The sequence below is a fragment of the Arachis hypogaea genome, chromosome 18, assembly GCF_003086295.3.
Source record: "Arachis hypogaea cultivar Tifrunner chromosome 18, arahy.Tifrunner.gnm2.J5K5, whole genome shotgun sequence".
NCBI classification, from domain to species: Eukaryota; Viridiplantae; Streptophyta; class Magnoliopsida; order Fabales; family Fabaceae; genus Arachis; species Arachis hypogaea.
Window position 1 is genome coordinate 114,401,433 of NC_092053.1, and position 20,035 is coordinate 114,421,467.

Here is a 20,035-nt window from a genome sequence, read left to right on the forward strand (position 1 = left end):
CAAGTGTTGCTTTTGAAAACTTTAAGACAACGCTTACTCAAAGTTGTTTCATATCGAAGAGAAGACAACGTTTTTCAAGGATTGCTACGAAACTAGTTCCCTTTGATGCAAAAAAGCGTTGTCTTAGATCAAAGATAATGGCCGTATAGCCAACCCTCTAAAAATGTTACGTTTGATCAACAAGCATTGCCTTTGATCAAAGGCATCACTTTTCATGTGTTTAGGAAACATTTTTGAAGGGTTGTCTCAGCCTAAATTTGTTGTAGTGAGCTTGAACATGGTTTGAGCTTTTGGGTTCTTGATAAATTATTATTTTAATTCATTAGAATGGATAACTATAATTGATATAATTATAGTGAAAATTCTACCATATTTATGGTGGAGATTGAATATAAGTCTCATTGTACTTAGAGGATGAATTAGGATATATAATTGTGTCATTCTTTATTGCTTCACTACTTTGTTTTTTGCAATATGAGATAAAACAAAATAATCTTCTACACAATTTCATTGCACTTTGGTCAAAAAGGGTAAAATTCTTAAGCAACTTTGATTCAAGTCCCTTCTCAAGATCTAGGAAAACCATCAATTGGTTTCAAGAATTTGAAAGTAAGGAAAGGAGAGAATATTCACCAATCATTTATCCTCTTGGAAGCTTTATCTTTTGCTACCATATGCTTACATACACTATAAGAAAGACATTGAGAGCTGTCGAGTTTACTGGTGGATTGATAAAAAAAATTTGCCAGAATCAATCCGATGGTATAACCCTCGCTGATAACTAATTACCATAGAATTTTCAATCAGCCGGTAGGTACCGTTGGATCCTACGATGGATTCTTTATTTAATCCACCGGTAATTACCATCGGAAAAGTTCTGCCAATAATTTTGGCGCTCCGTTATTTTCTTTCCCACCTAATTACCATTAGATTTTACCCCCGGTAAATCCGACGGTAAATCTAATTTTTATTTTTTTATTTTATTTTTTATTTAAATTTATTTTCTTGTACAATTAATAGTCAAATTCTAAATAATTGAAACCAAATATGGTAAATTAAATATCAAGTATACAAAAAAATTAAAACTAAAAAAAATTAGAACATACAATAAAACTCTAATAACAAAAGATTCTGATAGTCGTCATTGTCGTCATCATCCCCCTAGTCCTGCTGAGGCGATGGAATATATGATGATGTCAGTGTCCTTGTAGTAGCACCGCTGCCACCAACCGTGTCACTGCCATTGGCCCACATATGGTCTTGGTACACTACCATCTTTTACTCCAACTATTGAAGCCGTTCCAACTCTTGTCTTCACTCCAGCCTGAAGGAATCAGTATTTGAGACACGTGTTAGGATCTCCTGACACTTCTCCTCAGACTGTTGCAGCTACTAAGCCTATTACTGAAGGCTCTAGGTGAGCTCTAGTACATGCTCCCTTAAATCGACGCCGTCCTCGGGATCGACGGGACGGCTGGTTGCAGAGGCGGATGAATGTCTTAGTGTAGAGGTGCGGAGGTTGTCGACGAAGAATGATCCCAGTCCATAGACGCCATTCTTGTATGGCTCAGATGTGGTCTCGCACCAAATCGTGTCAGGATCGACTTCACCTGTAGCGGAGTTGCTGCCATCGACTCCTATCTGTTGAGTTTGCTAGGTTACAGCCTCCACCAATATCTATATGTAGGACTCCTGTGTAACACATGTTATCATTAGGACTGCAATTAATTGAAACTTTATACCCATGATTTTTACTTACATAATGATCCGCAGCCCGCTGATAAGCAAATCTCTCCTTGTTTTTCTTCAAGGTGTGAGTGTACTTGAAGGCCTCTGCATTGTCGTATCAGAACAAAACGACTTAGACTACGCAAGTTGAAACAACATGTTAAATCAAGTAGGAATGCCATTATATCTCAAAAACAAAATGAACTTAATAAAAATTGAAACAAGTTACATATCAGCCTAGCCTTTGTCTTCACAAAAGTCACTAACTCACTAGTATACATCGATGACCTATCTGATGCCCTGTTAACTCTGCTCATGAGACGACGTTACTTGAACCCTCATCAGTCTCCCAATGGACATACAGTGCCTTCTTAAGGTCCGAGCGGAGCCAAATAGTGAGGTGGTCGCGCTGCTCACGTACATCTCCCATCATCTGCTATAACCGTCTAGCCATCTGATGGTCGAAGATATTCATGATTATGACATCGTGAGTCTTGCCCCATATAAATTGCTCTCTCCTTTAGAAAGAACATTGACCAAATAATTCATCGAAATTAAATACATAATTAAACAACATAGAAGATATAAACTAAGTAAGGTTTGAATATATAGAGTTGTTACCGCCCACTTCTGAAATCATCTCTCTCTAGTCTCAGCAGGGATCTTCTTGTAGCTCACTACGGGTGGTCGTACATCAACTTGATGATATTAGTACACTCCTGTGTACATGCATTGTTATTTGGCACAAACCTATCAATGAAAAACTTAAGATTAGTAGTTTACTAATAAATTATTTGAATTAATCTATAAACTTCAATTATATTTAGACTTTTTTTAGAAATTTCAGCAGAGTTTTATCTATGACTAGAATGCAACACAAACTCTTTGCATAAAAATTCAGAAACAAACCAATATGGAATTATATAACTTAGGCAACAACAATCAAGAATTCTTAAACACTTTCAATAGAGGATTCTGGCAACGCAGTGTCAGTCACTAGAGGCGTCCTCGTTGAAATAATGGGCTGCTGACTGGACAGAGGTGGTGCAGAAGTTCACTCTGGTGAAGCAGTCGGATGGCTTCTTGATTGCGAGGGTGGCATAGCAGAAGGAGTCATGTAGTTGGGGTTAGGGACCATGATGAACGGCTGATCTTAGACACTCATTTCCTGTGACGTCCCAGGGGTAGTCAGAGTAGATGGCAAGGATCGAGAAGACCCAGGGTACCAGTAGACACCCGCTTTCTACCACGACCACGAGGCCGATTTGTGACACCTCTGTCAGTTGTGATGTTTGCAAAAAGCATAACAATTAAATTCAAATTTGCATCCATTAGATTTCACTAAAATTTTTCAAGACATAATTCTTTACTTATAATTAATCAAATTAAAATTTTATAAAATCTTATAAAATTAAAATTTGAAAAAACAAATCCCATCATTCTTATTTTTCAATTTTAATCAAATCTTATAAAAGTTCGACAGAACCTCCCATAAAATTTGCATTTCTCCACCTTTCAAGGGTTCCATCCAAACCAAATATCTCTCAACCCTACTTAACATTTCAAATATCAAACAATTTACTCAACATAAATTTTCTTGGTTTGATATCTTTAATTATCTTTAAGTTATTAATTTTTTCAATCATTAAGGCAACAAACAAGGATTCAAATCCTAATCTACCCACCAAGAGGCTTCAAGTATTATTACTAATAAATTTTATTATTAGAGCTATTAATCTCCTTTTAATCTTTAATCAACTTCGACTCAATCATTTAAACAAACTTTAATATTCAAAATTGGATTAATGAAATCTTTCATGAAGATAATCAACCCAGAAAATGTTAATCAACTCAAAAACCTAAATCAAAATACTAATTAACAACTAAAAGCTAACTTAATCCTAAATTTAACTAAAACAAAAAGAAAAATTAATTAGAAAATGATAATGTTACTAGAGAAGGGAGACATGTGGCTGGAGGTAGTTGCCGGTGGTCGCTAGAATGTCCATAACTGTTGCCGGAGGTAGAGGGAGCAATGACAGCAGCAGCAACAGTGGCGACGGTAGAATGATATTGGTGGCTGGCACTGCGGGAGCGGCTGGCAGAGGTAGTTGGCGGCGGTGAGGAAGAGAGAGACCAGAGAAGTGAATCGACGGACGACGAGAAGGGGCCGTTGGAGGGGCTACTGGAAAGAATGTAGAGGGAGAAATGAGATTAGAGGGTTAGAGAGAGAGAGTGGGAGGCGAGAGGGTGAGTAGAGAGAGAGAGACAGAGATTCAAAATGAGGGAGAAGGTGGTTCACAGTTTGAATTCAGGGCACAATTAACATCGAATTTACTGGCAGATTTATCTACCGGTAAAGCTTCGCGGGTGTTCCAAACCAAAATGTTTCACTAATCAAGGTTACATAGGATTTATCCGCCTGTAAATCCGAAGGTAATGCTCATGCCAATCAATCTTTTTTTCTCTAAATATTACTAGCGAATTTATCGTCAAAAATTAGAATTCGATGGTAATTTTTTTACTCGATGAATTTATTACCAAATTTGCCGGTATATCTGTTAGTACACTCGACGCTAACATCTGATAGTAAATCTGACTGTACTCAGCGTTTTTCTTGTAGTGATAAAAAACATCATTTTATTTCTGGTGTATCTCTTTTTGTAATGCAAAAATCTAAGGTAATGTTTATGTGAAGAATCTTGAAAAAGTCAAGACAAGTTAAGAAAAAAAAATTCTGTTATAGTATATCGTTGAATTTTGAAGGTATAGACAAAGGATTAGTTCATCTAATCGTCCTTTTTTAAGTTGGGCTATCACTTAAAGAGTTGCTAAAATTGGTTTGAGCCTAGTGGTATTCCTGAGATATGAACTTGAGTATAGGTCATAAAGTCTCCTTTTTCTAAATTGGATTAACACTTAAAGAATTTCTAGACTTGATTTGAGTTTAGTGGTCTTTGAGATTGGCTTGAGCTCTTGAATTCCATACGAACTAAGATTTTATTTCATTGGAATTGGTGAAAATAATTGATATAGTTATAGTAGAACTTTGGTGCACAAAATTGTGATCATCAATGGCGCCAACAACTTGGTGTGGCACACTTGTAATCTCAACTCTTTTATCACAACTCCGCACAACTAACCAGCAAGTGCACTGGGTCGTCCAAGTAATAAACCTTACGTGAGTAAGGGTCGATCCCACGGAGATTGTCGGCTTGAAGCAAGCTATGGTCATCTTGTAAATCTTAGTTAGGCAGATTCAAATGGTTATGGAGTTTAAGGTGATGAAAATAAACATAAAATAAAGATAGAGATACTTATGTAATTCATTGGTGGATTTCAGATAAGCGTATGAAGATGCTTTGTTCCCCTTGAACCTCTGCTCTCCTATTGCCTTCTTCCAATCATTCATACTCCTTTCCATGGCAAGCTTTATGTTGGGCATCACCGTTGTCAATGACTACATCCCGTCCTCTCAGTGAAAATGGTTCTGATGCTCTGTCACAACATCGGCTAATCAGCTGTCGGTTCTCGATCATGTCGGAATAGGATCCAGTGATCCTTTTGCGTCTGTCACACGCCCCACAATCGCGAGTTTGAAGCTCGTCACAGTCATCCCTTCCCAGATCCTACTCGGAATACCACAGACAAGGTTTAGACTTTCCGGATCTCAGGAATGGCTGCCAATAATTCTAGCCTATACCACGAAGTTTCCAATCTTAGATTAGAAACCCAAGAGATACGCATTCAAGCCATTGCTAGTAGAACAGAGGTGGTTGTCAGGCACATGTTCATAGGTGAGAATGATGATGAGTGTCACGGATCATCACATTCATCAAGTTGAAGAATGAATGAATATCTTGGAGAAGAAATAGACTTGAGTTGAATAGAAAAACAATAGTACTTTGTATTAATTCATGAAGAACAGCAGAGCTCCACACCTTAATCTATGGTGTGTAGAAACTCCACCGTTGAAAATACATAAGAACAAAGTCTAGGCATGGCCGAATGGCCAGCCTCAAAGGTCTAAGGACTAAACGTCCCAAGATGTGTGTCTAAATACAATAGTAAAAGGTCCTATTTATAGAGAACTAGTAGCCTAGGGTTACAGAAATAAGTAATTAATGAAGAAATCTTCTTCCGGGCCCACTTGGTGTGTGCTTGGGCTGAGCGTTGAAGCTTCTATGTGTAGAGACTTTTCTTGGAGTTAAACGCCAGCTTTTGTGCCAGTTTGGGCGTTTAACTCCAGCTTTTGTGCCAGTTTTGGAGTTAAACGCCAGAATTCTTGAGCTGACTTGGAACGCCAGTTTGGGCCATCAAATCTCAGGCAAAGTATGGACTATTATATATTTATGAAAAGCCCAAGATGTCTACTTTCCAACGCAATTGAGAGCGCGCCAATTGGGCTTCTGTAGCTCCAGAAAATCCACTTTGAGTGCAGGGAGGTCAGAATCCAATAGCATCTGCAGTCTTTTTTCAGCCTCTGAATCAGATTTTTGCTCAGGTCCCTCAATTTTAGCCAGAAAATACCTGAAATCACAGAAAAACACACAAACTCATAGTAAAGTCCAAAAATGTGATTTTTAAATAAAAACTAATAAAAATATAATAAAAACTAATTAAAATATACTAAAATCATACTAAAAACAATGCCAAAAAGCGTATAAATTATCCGCTCATCACAACACCAAACTTAAATTGTTGCTTGTCCACAAGCAACTAAAAATCAAATAGGATAAAAAGAAGAGAATATACAATGAATTTCAAAAACATCTATGAAGATCAGTATTAATTAGATGAGCGGGGCTTTTAGCTTTTTACCTCTGAACAGTTTTGGCATCTCACTTTATTCTTTGAAGTTCAGAATGATTGGCATCTATAGGAACTCAGAATCCAGATAGTGTTATTGATTCTCCTAGTTAAATATGTTGATTCTTGAACACAGCTACTTTATGAGTCTTGGCCGTGGCCCTAAGCACTTTGTTTTCCAGTATTACCACCGGATACATAAATGCCACAGACACATAACTAGGTGAACCTTTTTAGATTGTGACTCAGCTTTGCTAGACTCCCCAATTAGAGGTGTCCAGGGTTCTTAAGCACACTCTTCTTTTTGCTTTGGACCTCGACTTTAACCGCTCAGTCTCAAGTTTTCACTTGACACCTTCACGCCACAAGCACATGGTTAGGGACAGCTTGGTTTAGCCGCTTAGGCCAGGATTTTATTCCTGTGGTCCCTCCTATCCACTGATGCTCAAAGCCTTGGATCCCTTTTTATCACCCTTGCCTTTTGGTTTAAAAGGGTATTGGCTTTTTCTGCTTGCTTTTCTTCTTCTTCTTTTTTTTTCGCAAGCTTTTCACTGCTTTTTCTTGCTTCAAGAATCAATTTTATGATTTTTCAGATCATCAGATAACATTTCTCCTTTTCCTTTCATTCTTTCAAGAGCCAACAACTTTAACATTCATAAACAATCAAATTAAAAAATATGCACTGTTCAAGCATTCATTCAGAAAAACAATGGTATTGCCACCACATCAAGATAATTAAACTATTTTAAAATTTAAAATTCATGCATTTCTTTTTCTTTTTCAATTGAAAACATTTTTCATTTAAGAAAGGTGATGGATTCATTTTCATAGCTTTAAGGCATAGACACTTAGACACTAATGATCATGTAATAAAGACACAAACATAAATAACATAAGCATAAAAATTCGAAAAATAGGAAAATAAAGAACAAGGAAATTAAAGAACGGGTCCACCTTAGTGATGGCGGCTTGTTCTTCCTCTTAAAGATCTTATGGAGTGCTTGAGCTCCTCAATGTCTCTTCCTTGCCTTTGTTGCTCCTCTCTCATGGTTCTTTGATCTTCTCTAATTTCATGGAGGAGGATGAAATGCTCTTGGTGCTCCATCCTTAGTTGTCCCATGTTGGAACTTAATTCTCCTACGGAGGTGTTGATTTGCTCCCAATAGTTTTGTGGAGAAAAATGCATCCCTTGAGGCATCTCAGGGATTTCATGGTGAGGAATTTCCTCATGTCCATGAGTGGGATCTCTTGTTTGCTTCATCCTTTTCTTAGTGATGGGCTTATCCTCATCAATGAGGATGTCTTCCTCTATGTCAATTCCAGCTGAAATGCAGAGGTGACAAATGAGATGAGGGAAGGCTAACCTTGCCAAAGTAGAGGACTTGTCCGCCACCTTGTAGAGTTCTTGGGATATAACTTCATGAACTTCTACTTCCTCCCTAATCATGATGCTGTGGATCATGATAACCCAGTCTATAGTAACTTCAAACCGGTTGCTAGTGGGAATGATTGAGCGTTGGATGAACTCCAACCATCCCCTAGCCACGGGCTTGAGGTCATGCCTTCTTAGTTGAACCGGCTTCCCTCTTGAATCTCTCTTCCATTGAGCGCCCTCTTCACATATGTCCATGAGGACTTGGTCCAACCTTTAGTCAAAGTTGACCCTTCTTGTGTATGGGTGTGCATCTCCTTGCATCATAGGCAAGTTGAATGCCAACCTTACATTTTTCGGACTAAAATCTAAGTAATTCCCCCGAACCATTGTAAGCCAATTCTTAGGGTCCGGGTTCACACTTTGATCATGGTTCTTGGTGATCCATGCATTGGCATAGAACTCTTGAACCATTAAGATTCCGACTTGTTGAATGGGGTTGGTGAGAACTTCCCAACCTCTTCTTCGGGTCTCATGTCGGATCTCCGGATATTAGCCCTTTTTGAGCTTAAAAGGGACCTCGGGGATCACTTTCTTCCTGGCCACAACTTCATAGAAGTGGTCTTGATGCACCCTTGAGAGGAATCTCTCCATCTCCCATGACTCGAAGGTGGAAGCCTTTGCCTTCCCTTTCCTCTTTCTAGAGGTTTCTTCGGCCTTTGGTGCCATAAATGGTTATGGAAAAACAAAAAGCTTTAGCTTTTACCACACCAAACATAGAAGGTTGCTCGTCCTCGAGCAAAAGAAGAAAGAAGAGAGTAGAAGAAGAAGAAATAGAGGAGATGGAGTGGGCTTTGTGATTCGGCCAAGGGGGAGAAGTGGTGTTTAGGTTGTGTGAAAATGAAGGAGTGAAGATGGGTTTATATAGGGGTGAGAGGGGTGTGTATGGTTTGGCTATAGAGGGTGGGTTTGAGAGGGAAAGTGGTTTGAATTTGAATGGTGAGGTAGGTGGGGTTTTATGAAAGATGGATGTGAGTGGTGAAGAGAATTGTGGGATTTGATAGGTGAGGGGTTTTTGGGGAAGAGATATTGAGGTGATTGGTGAATGGGTGAAGAAGAGAGAGAGTGGTGGGGTAGGTGGGGATCCTGTGGGGTCCACAGATCCTGAGGTGTCAAGGATATCTCATCCTTACACCCAGTGGCGTACAAAACGCCCCTTTCTGCCAATCCTGGCGTTAAACGCCAGGCTGCTGCCCATTTCTGGTGTTTAACGCCAGTTTCTTGCCCATACCTGGCGTTAAATGCCAGTCTGGTGCCCATTTCTGGCGTTAAACGCCCAGAATGGTGCCAGACTGGGCGTTTAACGCCCATTCTGCTACTTTTACTGGCGTTTAAACGCCAGTAACTATCTCCTCTAGGGTGTTCTGTTTTTCATTCTGTTTTTCACTTTGATTTTTCTTTTTCAATTGTTTTTGTGACTTCACATGATCATCAACCTACAGAAGACATAAAATAACAAAAGAAAAGAGAAATTTAACATAGATAAGTAAAAATTGGGTTGCCTCCCAACAAGCACTTCTTTAATGTCAATAGCTTGATAGTAGCTCTCATGGAGCCTCACAGATGTTCAGAGCAATGTTAGAACCTCCCAACACCAAACTTAGAGTTTGACTGTGGGGGTTCAACACCAAACTTAGAGTTTGGTTGTGGCCTCCCAACACTAAACTTAGAGTTTGACTGTGGGGGCTCTGTTTGACTCTGTATTGAGAGAAGCTCTTCATGCTTCCTCTCCATGGTGACAGAGGGATATCCTTGAGCTTTAAACACAAGGGAGTCTTCATTCACTTGAATGATCAATTCTCCTCTGTCAACATCAATCACAGCCTTTGCTGTGGCTAGGAAGGGTCTGCCAAGGATGATGGATTCATCCATACACTTCCCAGTTTCTAGGATTATGAAATCAGCAGGGATGTAATGGTCTTCAACCTTTACCAAGACATCCTCTACAAGTCCATAAGCCTGTTTCTTTGAATTATCTGCCATCTCTAGTGAGATTCTTGCAGCTTGTACCTCAATGATCCCTAGCTTCTCCATTACAGAGAGAGGCATAAGGTTTATACTTGATCCTAGGTCACACAGAGCCTTCTCAAAGGTCATGGTGCCTATGGTACAAGGGATTGAGAACTTTCCAGGGTCCTGTCTCTTTTGAGGTAATCTCTGCCTAGTCAAGTCATCCAGTTCTTTGATGAGCAATGGAGGTTCATTCTCCCAAGTCTCATTACCAAATAACTTGGCATTTAGCTTCATGATTGCTCCAAGGTACTTAGAAACTTGCTCTTCAGTGACATATTCATCCTCTTCAGAGGAAGAATACTCATCAGAGCTCATGAATGGCAAAAGTAAATTCAATGGAATCTCTATGGTCTCAGAATGAGCTTCAGATTCCCATGGTTCCTCATTAGGGAACTCCATGGAGGTCAGTGGGCGTCCATTGAGGTCTTCCTTAGTGGGAATCACTGCCTCTTCCTCCTCTCCATGTTCGGCCATGTGAGATGTGGTTATGGCCTTGTACTCTCTTTTTGGATTCTCTTCTGTATTGCTTGGGAGAGTGCTAGGAGGGAGTTCAGTAATTTTCTTACTCAGCTAACCCAATTGTGCCTCCAAATTTCTAATGGAGGACCTTGTTTCAGTCATGAAACTTTGAGTGGTTTTGATTAGATCAGAGACAATGGTTGCTAAGTCAGAGTGGTCTTGCTTAGAATTCTCTGTCTGTTGCTGAGAAGATGATGGAAAAGGCTTGCTATTGCTAAACTTGTTTCTTCCACCATTGTTGTTGTTGAAACCTTGTTGAGGTCTCTGTTGATCCTTCCATGAGATATTTGGATGATTTCTCCATGAAGGATTATAGGGGTTTCCATAGGATTCTCCCATGTAATTCACCTCTTCCATTGCTGGGTTCTCAGGATCATAAGCTTCTTCTTCAAGGGAAGCTTCCTTAGTACTGCCTGTTGCTGCTTGCATTTCAGACAGACTCTGAGAAATTATATTGACTTGTTGGGTCAATATTTTATTCTGAGCCAATATGGCATTCAGAGTATCAATCTCAAGAACTCCTTTCTTCTGAGCTATCCCATTATTCACAGGATTCCTTTCAGAAGTGTACATGAATTGGTTATTTGCAACCATTTCAATGAGTTCTTAAGCTTCTGCAGGCGTATTCTTCAAATGAAGAGATCCTCCAGCAGAGCTATCCAATTACATCTTGGACAGTTCAGACAGACCATCATAGAAGATACCTATGATGCTCCATTCTGAAAGCATGTCAGAAGGACACCTTCTGATCAATTGATTATATCTTTCCCAAGCTTCATAGAGGGATTCACCTTCCTTTTGTCTAAAGGTTTGGACTTCCACTCTAAGCTTGCTCAATTTTTGAGGTGGAAAGAACTTTGCCAAGAAGGCATTGACTAGCTTTTCCCAAGAGTTCAGGCTTTCCTTAGGTTGTGAATCCAACCATGTTCTAGCTCTGTCTCTTACAGCAAAAGGAAAGAGCATAAGTCTGTAGACTTCAGGGTCAACCCCATTGGTCTTGACAGTGTCACATATTTGCAAGAACTTAGCTAAGAACTGATGAGGATCTTGCAATGGAAGTCCATGAAACTTGCAATTCTGTTGCATTAGAGAAACTAATTGAGGCTTAAGCTCAAAGTTGTTTGCTCCAATGGCAGGGATAGAGATACTTCTCCCATAGAAATCAGGAGTAGGTGCAGTAAAGTCACCAAACACCTTCCTTGCATTGTTGGCATTATTGTTATTTTCGGCTGCCATGGTTTCTTCTTCTTTGAAGAGCTCTGTTAGGCCCTCTATAGAGAGTTGTGTTTTGGTTTCTCTTAGATTTCTCTTCAAGGTCCTTTTAGGTTCATGATAAGCTTGAACAAGTATGCCTTTATCTTTGCTCTTGCTCATATGAAAGAGAAGAGAACAAGAAAGTAGGGAATCCTCTATGTCACAGTATAGAGATTCCTTGAGGTGTCAGAGGAAAAGAAGAATAGAAGGAGGAGGTAGAGATGAGAGAATTCAAACTTATTAAAGAAATAGGGTTCGAATTGCACCTTGAGGAGGAGTGTTAGTCCCTTAAATAGAAGGATGTGAGAAGAGGGGAAGAATTTTCGAAAATTAATTAAAAGATTTTAAAAAGAAATTTGAAAATTTGATTGAGATTTTCGAAAACTAAGATTGGGAAAGAAATAAAGTGATTTTTGAAAAAGATTTTGAAATTAGAAAAAGAATTGATTGAAAAAAAATTAATTTTGAAAAAGATGTGATTGAAAAGATATGTTTGAAAAGATATGATTGAAAATCAATTTAGAAAAAGAAATTTTTTTTAAAATTAAAGTTGATTACTTGACTATCAAGAAATTAAAAGATATGATTTTAAAATTTAAAGTTTGGTCCTTTCTTAATAGGCAAGTAACAACTTGAAAATTTTTGAAGTAAATCTTTAATTGAATCAAGGATTTTTGAAAATAGTAAAAATAGATATAAAATGGAAAGAAATTGATTTTGAAAGAGATATGATTGAAAATATATGATTTGAAAAAGATTTGATTTTGAAAACAATATGAAAACTTGAAAAAAATGTGAATTAAAAACAAAATCTTCCCTCTAGTGTCATCCTGGCATTAAACACCCAGAATGGTGCCCATTCTGGCATTTAACGCCCAAAACTCTACCTTTTTGGGTGTTAAATGCCCAACCAGGTACCCTGGCTGGCGTTTAAACGCCAGTTTTCCTTCTTCACTGGGCGTTTTGAACGCCCAGCTTTTTCTGTTTGATTCCTCTGCTGAATGTTCTGAATCTTCAATTCTCTGTATTATTGACTTGAAAAGACATAGTTTTAAAAATATTTTTTGAATTTTTGATGATGAGAAACAATAAAAATGCAACTAAGATCAAATAAACAATGCATGCAAGACACCAAACTTTAAATGTTTGTATACTAAGGACTATAACAATGTAAAAATGCATATGAAAAACAACAAAACACACTAAACAAGAGAATTTAAAGATCAGAGCAAGGAAATCATCAAGAACAACTTGAAGATTAATGAAGACACATGCATGTAATTTTCGAAAAATGCAAGAAAAATAGAAACATGCAATTGACACCAAACTTAAAATTAGACAATAGACTCAGACAAGAAACATAAAATATTTTTGGTTTTATGATTTTAATTTTTTTTTGTATTTTTTTTCAAAAATTATATAGAAAAGAAAATAAAGAGAATCAAAACTTTTAATAAGAATTCCAGGAATCATGCAATGTTAGTCTAAAGCTTCTGTCTAAAAAGATTAGACATGTTTGGCCAAGCTTCAGCAGGATATTACATTCAATAGCTAAATTGATGAGAATCAATCAGCTTTTGTGATGGTGGGAACATCACCTTGAAACTCTAGAATTCATTCTTAAAAATTCTAAAGAAAAAATACCTAATCTAAGCAACAAGATGAACCATCAGTTGTCCAAACTCGAACAATCCCCGGCAACGGCGCCAAAAACTTGGTGCACAAAATTGTGATCATCAATGGCGCCAACAACTTGGTGTGGCACACTTGTAATCTCAACTCTTTTATCACAACTCCGCACAACTAACCAGCAAGTGCACTGGGTCGTCCAAGTAATAAACATTACGTGAGTAAGGGTCGATCCCACAGAGATTGTCGGCTTGAAGCAAGCTATGGTCATCTTGTAAATCTCAGTCAGGCGAATTCAAATGGTTATGGAGTTTAAGGTGATGGAAATAAACATAAAATAAAGATAGAGATACTTATGTAATTCATTGGTGGATTTCAGATAAGCGTATGAAGATGCTTTGTTCCCCTTGAACCTCTGCTTTCCTATTGCCTTCTTCCAATCATTCATACTCCTTTCCATGGAAAGCTTTATGTTGGGCATCACCGTTGTCAATGGCTACATCCCGTTCTCTCAGTGAAAATGGTCCTGATGCTCTGTCACAACATCGGCTAATCAGCTGTCGGTTCTCGATCATGTCGGAATAGGATCCATTGATCCTTTTGCGTCTGTCACACGCCCCACAATCGCGAGTTTGAAGCTCGTCACAGTCATCCCTTCCCAGATCCTACTCGGAATACCACAGACAAGGTTTAGACTTTCCGGATCTCAGGAATGGTTGCCAATAATTCTAGCCTATACCACGAAGGTTCCAATCTTAGATTAGAAACCCAAGAGATACGCATTCAAGCCATTGCTAGTAGAACAGAGGTGGTTGTCAGGCACATGTTCATAGGTGAGAATGATGATGAGTGTCACGGATCATCACATTCATCAAGTTGAAGAATGAATGAATATCTTGGAGAAGAAATAGACTTGAGTTGAATAGAAAAACAATAGTACTTTGTATTAATTCATGAAGAACAGCAGAGCTCCACACCTTAATCTATGGTGTGTAGAAACTCCACTATTGAAAATACATAAGAACAAAGTCTAGGCATGGCCGAATGGCCAGCCTCAAAGGTCTAAGGACTAAACGTCCCAAGATGTGTGTCTAAATACAATAGTAAAATGTCCTATTTATAGAGAACTAGTAGCCTAGGGTTACAGAAATAAGTAATTAATGAAGAAATCTTCTTCCGGGCCTACTTGGTGTGTGCTTGGGCTGAGCATTGAAGCTTTCATGTGTAGAGACTTTTCTTGGAGTTAAACGCCAGCTTTTGTGCCAGTTTGGGCGTTTAACTCCAGCTTTTGTGCCAGTTTTGGAGTTAAACGCCAGAATTCTTGAGCTGACTTGGAACGCCAGTTTGGGCCATCAAATCTCAGGCAAAGTATGGACTATTATATATTTATGGAAAGCCCAAGATGTCTACTTTCCAACGCAATTGAGAGCGCGCCAATTGGGCTTCTGTAGCTCCAGAAAATCCACTTTGAGTGCAGGGAGGTCAGAATCCAATAGCATCTGCAGTCTTTTTTCAGCCTCTGAATCAGATTTTTGCTCAGGTCCCTCAATTTTAGCCAGAAAATACCTGAAATCACAGAAAAATACACAAACTCATAGTAAAGTCCAGAAATGTGATTTTTAAATAAAAACTAATAAAAAGATAATAAAAACTAATTAAAATATACTAAAAACATACTAAACACAATGCTAAAAAGCGTATAAATTATCCGCTCATCAAACTTGCACCATGTTTATTGTAGAAATTAGATATGTAAGTCTCATTGTACTTAGAGGATGAATTAAGATATATGACTGTGTTATTCTTCCTTCCTTTCACTGCTCTGTTCAACGCAAAATGTGATACAGAATTTTACAAAATCACGACTCAGCAAGTGCACTGAATCATAGCAAGTAATACCATAGTGAGTGGGTTATCGTTCCCACAAAGATTAAAGGACTAAGAAACAATGATTAATTGATTATTCTAATTAGACAAATCAAAAACAGAGGAATGAGAAATTCAAACGTGTAAATAGAGGCAAAGAAATAGCGAACAGTGAGTGAAAACAATAATGGTGAGAATGTTAAAGTTTTAGAGATGATGACTCTCTAGGAAAACAATCTTTATGTTCATTTATTTGAGGCATGCAGTGATCAATCACGACAAAATCATATATAATTGAATTTCAATTCCGTGACAACCCAATTTCTCCTTAATTAACTAATCGCCAATTTCTTGGTCAACCAATTAAGAAAAGAGGTTAAGCACAAATCTGATTTAGTTTCAAATAAGAATCAAGAATAGTCCTTAGTTTGAATTATATGTCACTTATCCAAGTTAGTCTTAAACAATTGGGACTTACAAGAAAGAATGATTTCCAAAAGTTTTCTAACCCAAATTTTATGTCACTTATTCAAACTAGAGCAATTGAAAATCATAAAGTGTCCCACACTTTTTGAAACACTATTGCTAGTTAAATAAAAAAGTCATGAGAAAGAGTTTTCAAGCTAATTCCAATATTAAGTTTTCCAAAACAATATTAGAATCCAAAATGGAGTTAGAATAGTTTCCAAAAATTCTAAATCTTTAGAGATGAAGACCGAAACTCAATCATGAAATAGATCAAAGCATAAACCTCAAATAAAGTAAAACACTTAGTTTAATAATCCATAAAAAGATGAACAGAGCTCTTAACCTTAACAGAGAAAATTGGTTGCTCATGGTGGAATGAAAACAAAATTGTAAAGTGTGGTGTGTTGTGTAAAGTCTCAGATGAGATGTCCGTTGAACGCATGGAAATGGAGTAGTCCCTGGAGGTATCCTTGGATGGCACGTTGAACGTGGAAGGTAGCACGTTGAATGTGAGCGAAGGAATGGTAGAAGGCTGGGCTACTGGAGGTGGCACGTTGAACATGGCTACATGCATGTTCAATGTGAGGTGGCTTGGGTGAGGGCTGAGATTCTCTTGTTGAGGCAGCATTAAATGTGTGTTTAGGGTGCATTTGATGCAGGTCCATTATATATATATATATATATATATATATATATATATATATATATATAAAAGATTATATGGCCCCCAATTTTTATGAAATACAAGATGCTTACTAAATGATAAAAATACAAAAACAAATCTGGCATTTCGACAACCAAAAAGAAAAATATTCAAGGAATATCCATTCATTCTCTTAGAGACCAAAAAAGTAATTGAAGTTCAAATGGAATGGTATCTTAAGTTTTTTTATGGGAGAGGCTATAAAATATATTGGGGGTGGACGAATTTCTTCATATATATATATATATATATATATATATATATATATATATATTATCTTTTTTATTCATTCTTTTAGTAATTTGCTCTCTTTTTTTATTTGTTTACTAATCTGACTAATATGGAACTTGGTAAGACAAGGGGGTTAAATAACTGAAAAATGAGATCGCTAAATGTTCGGGGGTTCCTTTATTCAATCCTTTTCCTTCTTCTTGTTGCTGGATATCTTGTTCGTACACATCTTCTCTTTGTTTCTCGAGCCTACAGAGAGTTACAGACAGAGTTCGAAAAGGTCAAATCTTTGATGATTCCATCATACATGATTGAGTTGCAATATATATATATATATATGTATATCATATTGAACCTCTAGATGTTAGCTTTCTAACGCAACTAGAACCACTTCATTTGGACCTATATAGCTCAAGTTACGCCTGATGGAGGTTGAAGAGATCAGTGTTGGCACGTTGAACGCAGGAATTCCTCACATTGAACATAGCAATTCCTCACGTTGAACATGAGCTGTTTTCACACGCTGAAAAAGTGAGGGTCATTCGTGGCCCAAACTGAATGCCCACTATCTACTATTATATATCGTTGGAAAGCTCTAGCTGTTAGCTTTCTATAGACATATATATATATATATATACATCACTGAAACTTCTTCATTTGGACCTATATAGCTCAAGTTATGCTCGCTGGAGTATGAAGAGGTCCGGGTTGACAGCATCTACAAATTTTCTTTGAAGTTGTTTCCTTTCTTGGTTCCCTGGGAGGTTGCTTCTTTTTGGATGGTACCTTTCTTAGTTCTCCCAGGGGCTACTTTGGTTGTCCTTCTCCTCCTTTGTTCTTGCCTAAAATCTTTCAAAAATTTCTAAACATATCAAAGCACAAAGCAGCTTTCAAGAAACATTGATTAAAGTATAAAAATCTCAATTAAAATAAGAAAATCACTAACTTCCTTCAAAGAAATAATAAAGAAAACAACTAAAAATGCTCATGCATCAATATGGTATAAAACAAAATATTCTCCTGCATAATTTTTTATATTGTATTTTGGCAAAGAGATTAAATTTTTAAGCAATCTTGATTTAACTTACCTTCTCAAGGTCCAAGAAATAAAAACTATCATCAAGCATGATGTGGCAACACCAAACGAGAAGGACGTAGCCAAACAAAGCAGGTGGCTGATTTTGCAAAATTAGTCGCATCATATTTGTCAACATACTTTAGTTTTATATCTAGCTTTTGCTTTATATCTTAATATTCAAGTTCTCTAAAGTTCAAATTATTATATATCAGAGACATTAACGCAACAGGCCAGGCGTCATACGCTGACGCCAAATGCATCAATTATCCATTTACACACACCATTATATCAATAATATTAGGGTTAAGTACTTTTTTCGTCCCTAAAGTCTTAGGTCAAAATCAAAATCGTCTCCGACCTTTTTTTATTTTTAAAATATCATCCTCAATGTTCTAAAATGCTTTAAAATCATCCTTCAGTCCATCAACAAATTTTTCAGACAATTTTACCCCTTAGTTTATTACTGGTAGTTAATGGTTTTAATGATTTAAATGAATAAGTTAAATTTGATTGTATAAATGATTAGAAACAAAGGGCTTAAATCAAAATCTCACCACAAACCAAAGGATTAGAACATTAGCTAGGGTTCCAGAGCTTGTTGTGCTGCCATGACTTCCCAGAGCTCATGGTCGTCTTGGAGTCGCTCGTCTGCTCAGAAGAGAGAGCTTCTTTGTCGGTATGCTGAGAGACCTGCGCTGTAGATTTCAGGCATGAAAGAGAACCCTGGTTGACGGTTTTGGGGCTGTATCTACTATGAGGCATATTTTTGGATTTATGTTCTTGATTAATGATTTTGTTTTGTCATTGGGTGTTAGCCTGACTATAGTGGGATCCTGTAGATTCAGCAAGAGTGTCAGTTTTTTCATGGGATAGACCCAGAACCTTGAATTGAAGATCCGCAGACTGCAAGGTTGAAGAGGAAAGTTGTAGGCCTAAAATCAAAAGTGAAAGAGTTTGAGTGGAAGTTGAAGGCTGCTGCAGTGTTGGGCATGGTTAGTTGGGTTGGTTTTCTTTTGTTGTAGTTCCAGATTTCATTGAATCAGACGCAGGGGCTACCATGTGTAATGGCAATATAAATGGCTTGATGAAATTAGTTGAAAAAATAGGATTCTTTGAGTTAGTATGTATTTAGGTTGTTAATGAAATTCTGTTGCTGTAGATTGACAAGAATTGTGTTAATAAAATTGTGTTTTGTAGCTTGACTTACTTTAGTAATATATAATTTTTAGCCATTTTGCACTTACATAGTGAGTCTGGTTTATTCATAACTCACACAAATACAATATCAATTAATATAAATGAGCACCACAGACAAATACCTTAAAAAATAACATAATCAATCAATAAACATATGCAATAGTTGTCTTAGTTGACACTTATGGCCAATACAAAATATGCTACCTAAAGGGCAACAACAACAACAACAAACATTATAACCAAGTCACCATTATAAGCATAAAGTTAAACCTAATGCAACTCTGTTGCTGTCTAAACAACAAAAAACATCAAGAGTACCTAATCAACTAATCCAAAATAAAGTCTCAACATACTTAGAGTATAAAGTTTTCACATAACAACAAATCCAGAATCTCAACATTTAGAGTTTTTCCCATGCTCTTAGAGGCAATTTTTCCATCAACCTTAACTTCTTTGGCAAAACATGAGGTGCAATGTTATGGCTGAGGGAGAAATTCTTCAGAATTGGTTGGCTTGATGTTGATGTATCCTTTTCCTTGGGCATTGGTGGTGGTTGAATTGAACTTCTAATGGGCTTCAACGTAGGCCTTCGGTTGAGAGGAGTTGTTGATGATATGTTGGGCTGAGATGATGGTGGTGTGGGTTTGGAGTTGGATTGGGATGACTTGGACCCTGTTGTTGGTGTTGTAGATGTGGTGGGTTGGGGCTGCAATGATGATTTTGGTGAAATAGCTAATCTCTTCCTCCCTCTAGTTACATATTGGACAGTAGGTTGTGAATATGATCTCTTCCTTCCTGTCCCTAATGCTTGGCCAATCCTTTTTACAACTAATTTCTTCCTTCCTCTATTTAATTTTTTGATAGCAGATTATTTAGATGGTTGGGCCTGAATATCCAGAAAAATAACTCAAGTTAGATATAACTAACCATAAAAACAAAACCCAAAATTACATATAGTAAATGCACTTACACGGAGGGGGGGGGGCTTAGTGCATCCTCCACTCTTGTGACCTGGTTCACCATAATTTGAACACCTTTAAATCTGTCCCTTCTTAGATAAGTAACTTTGGCTCCTATCTTTAGCTTCCTTAGGACCTTTTTTTCTCTT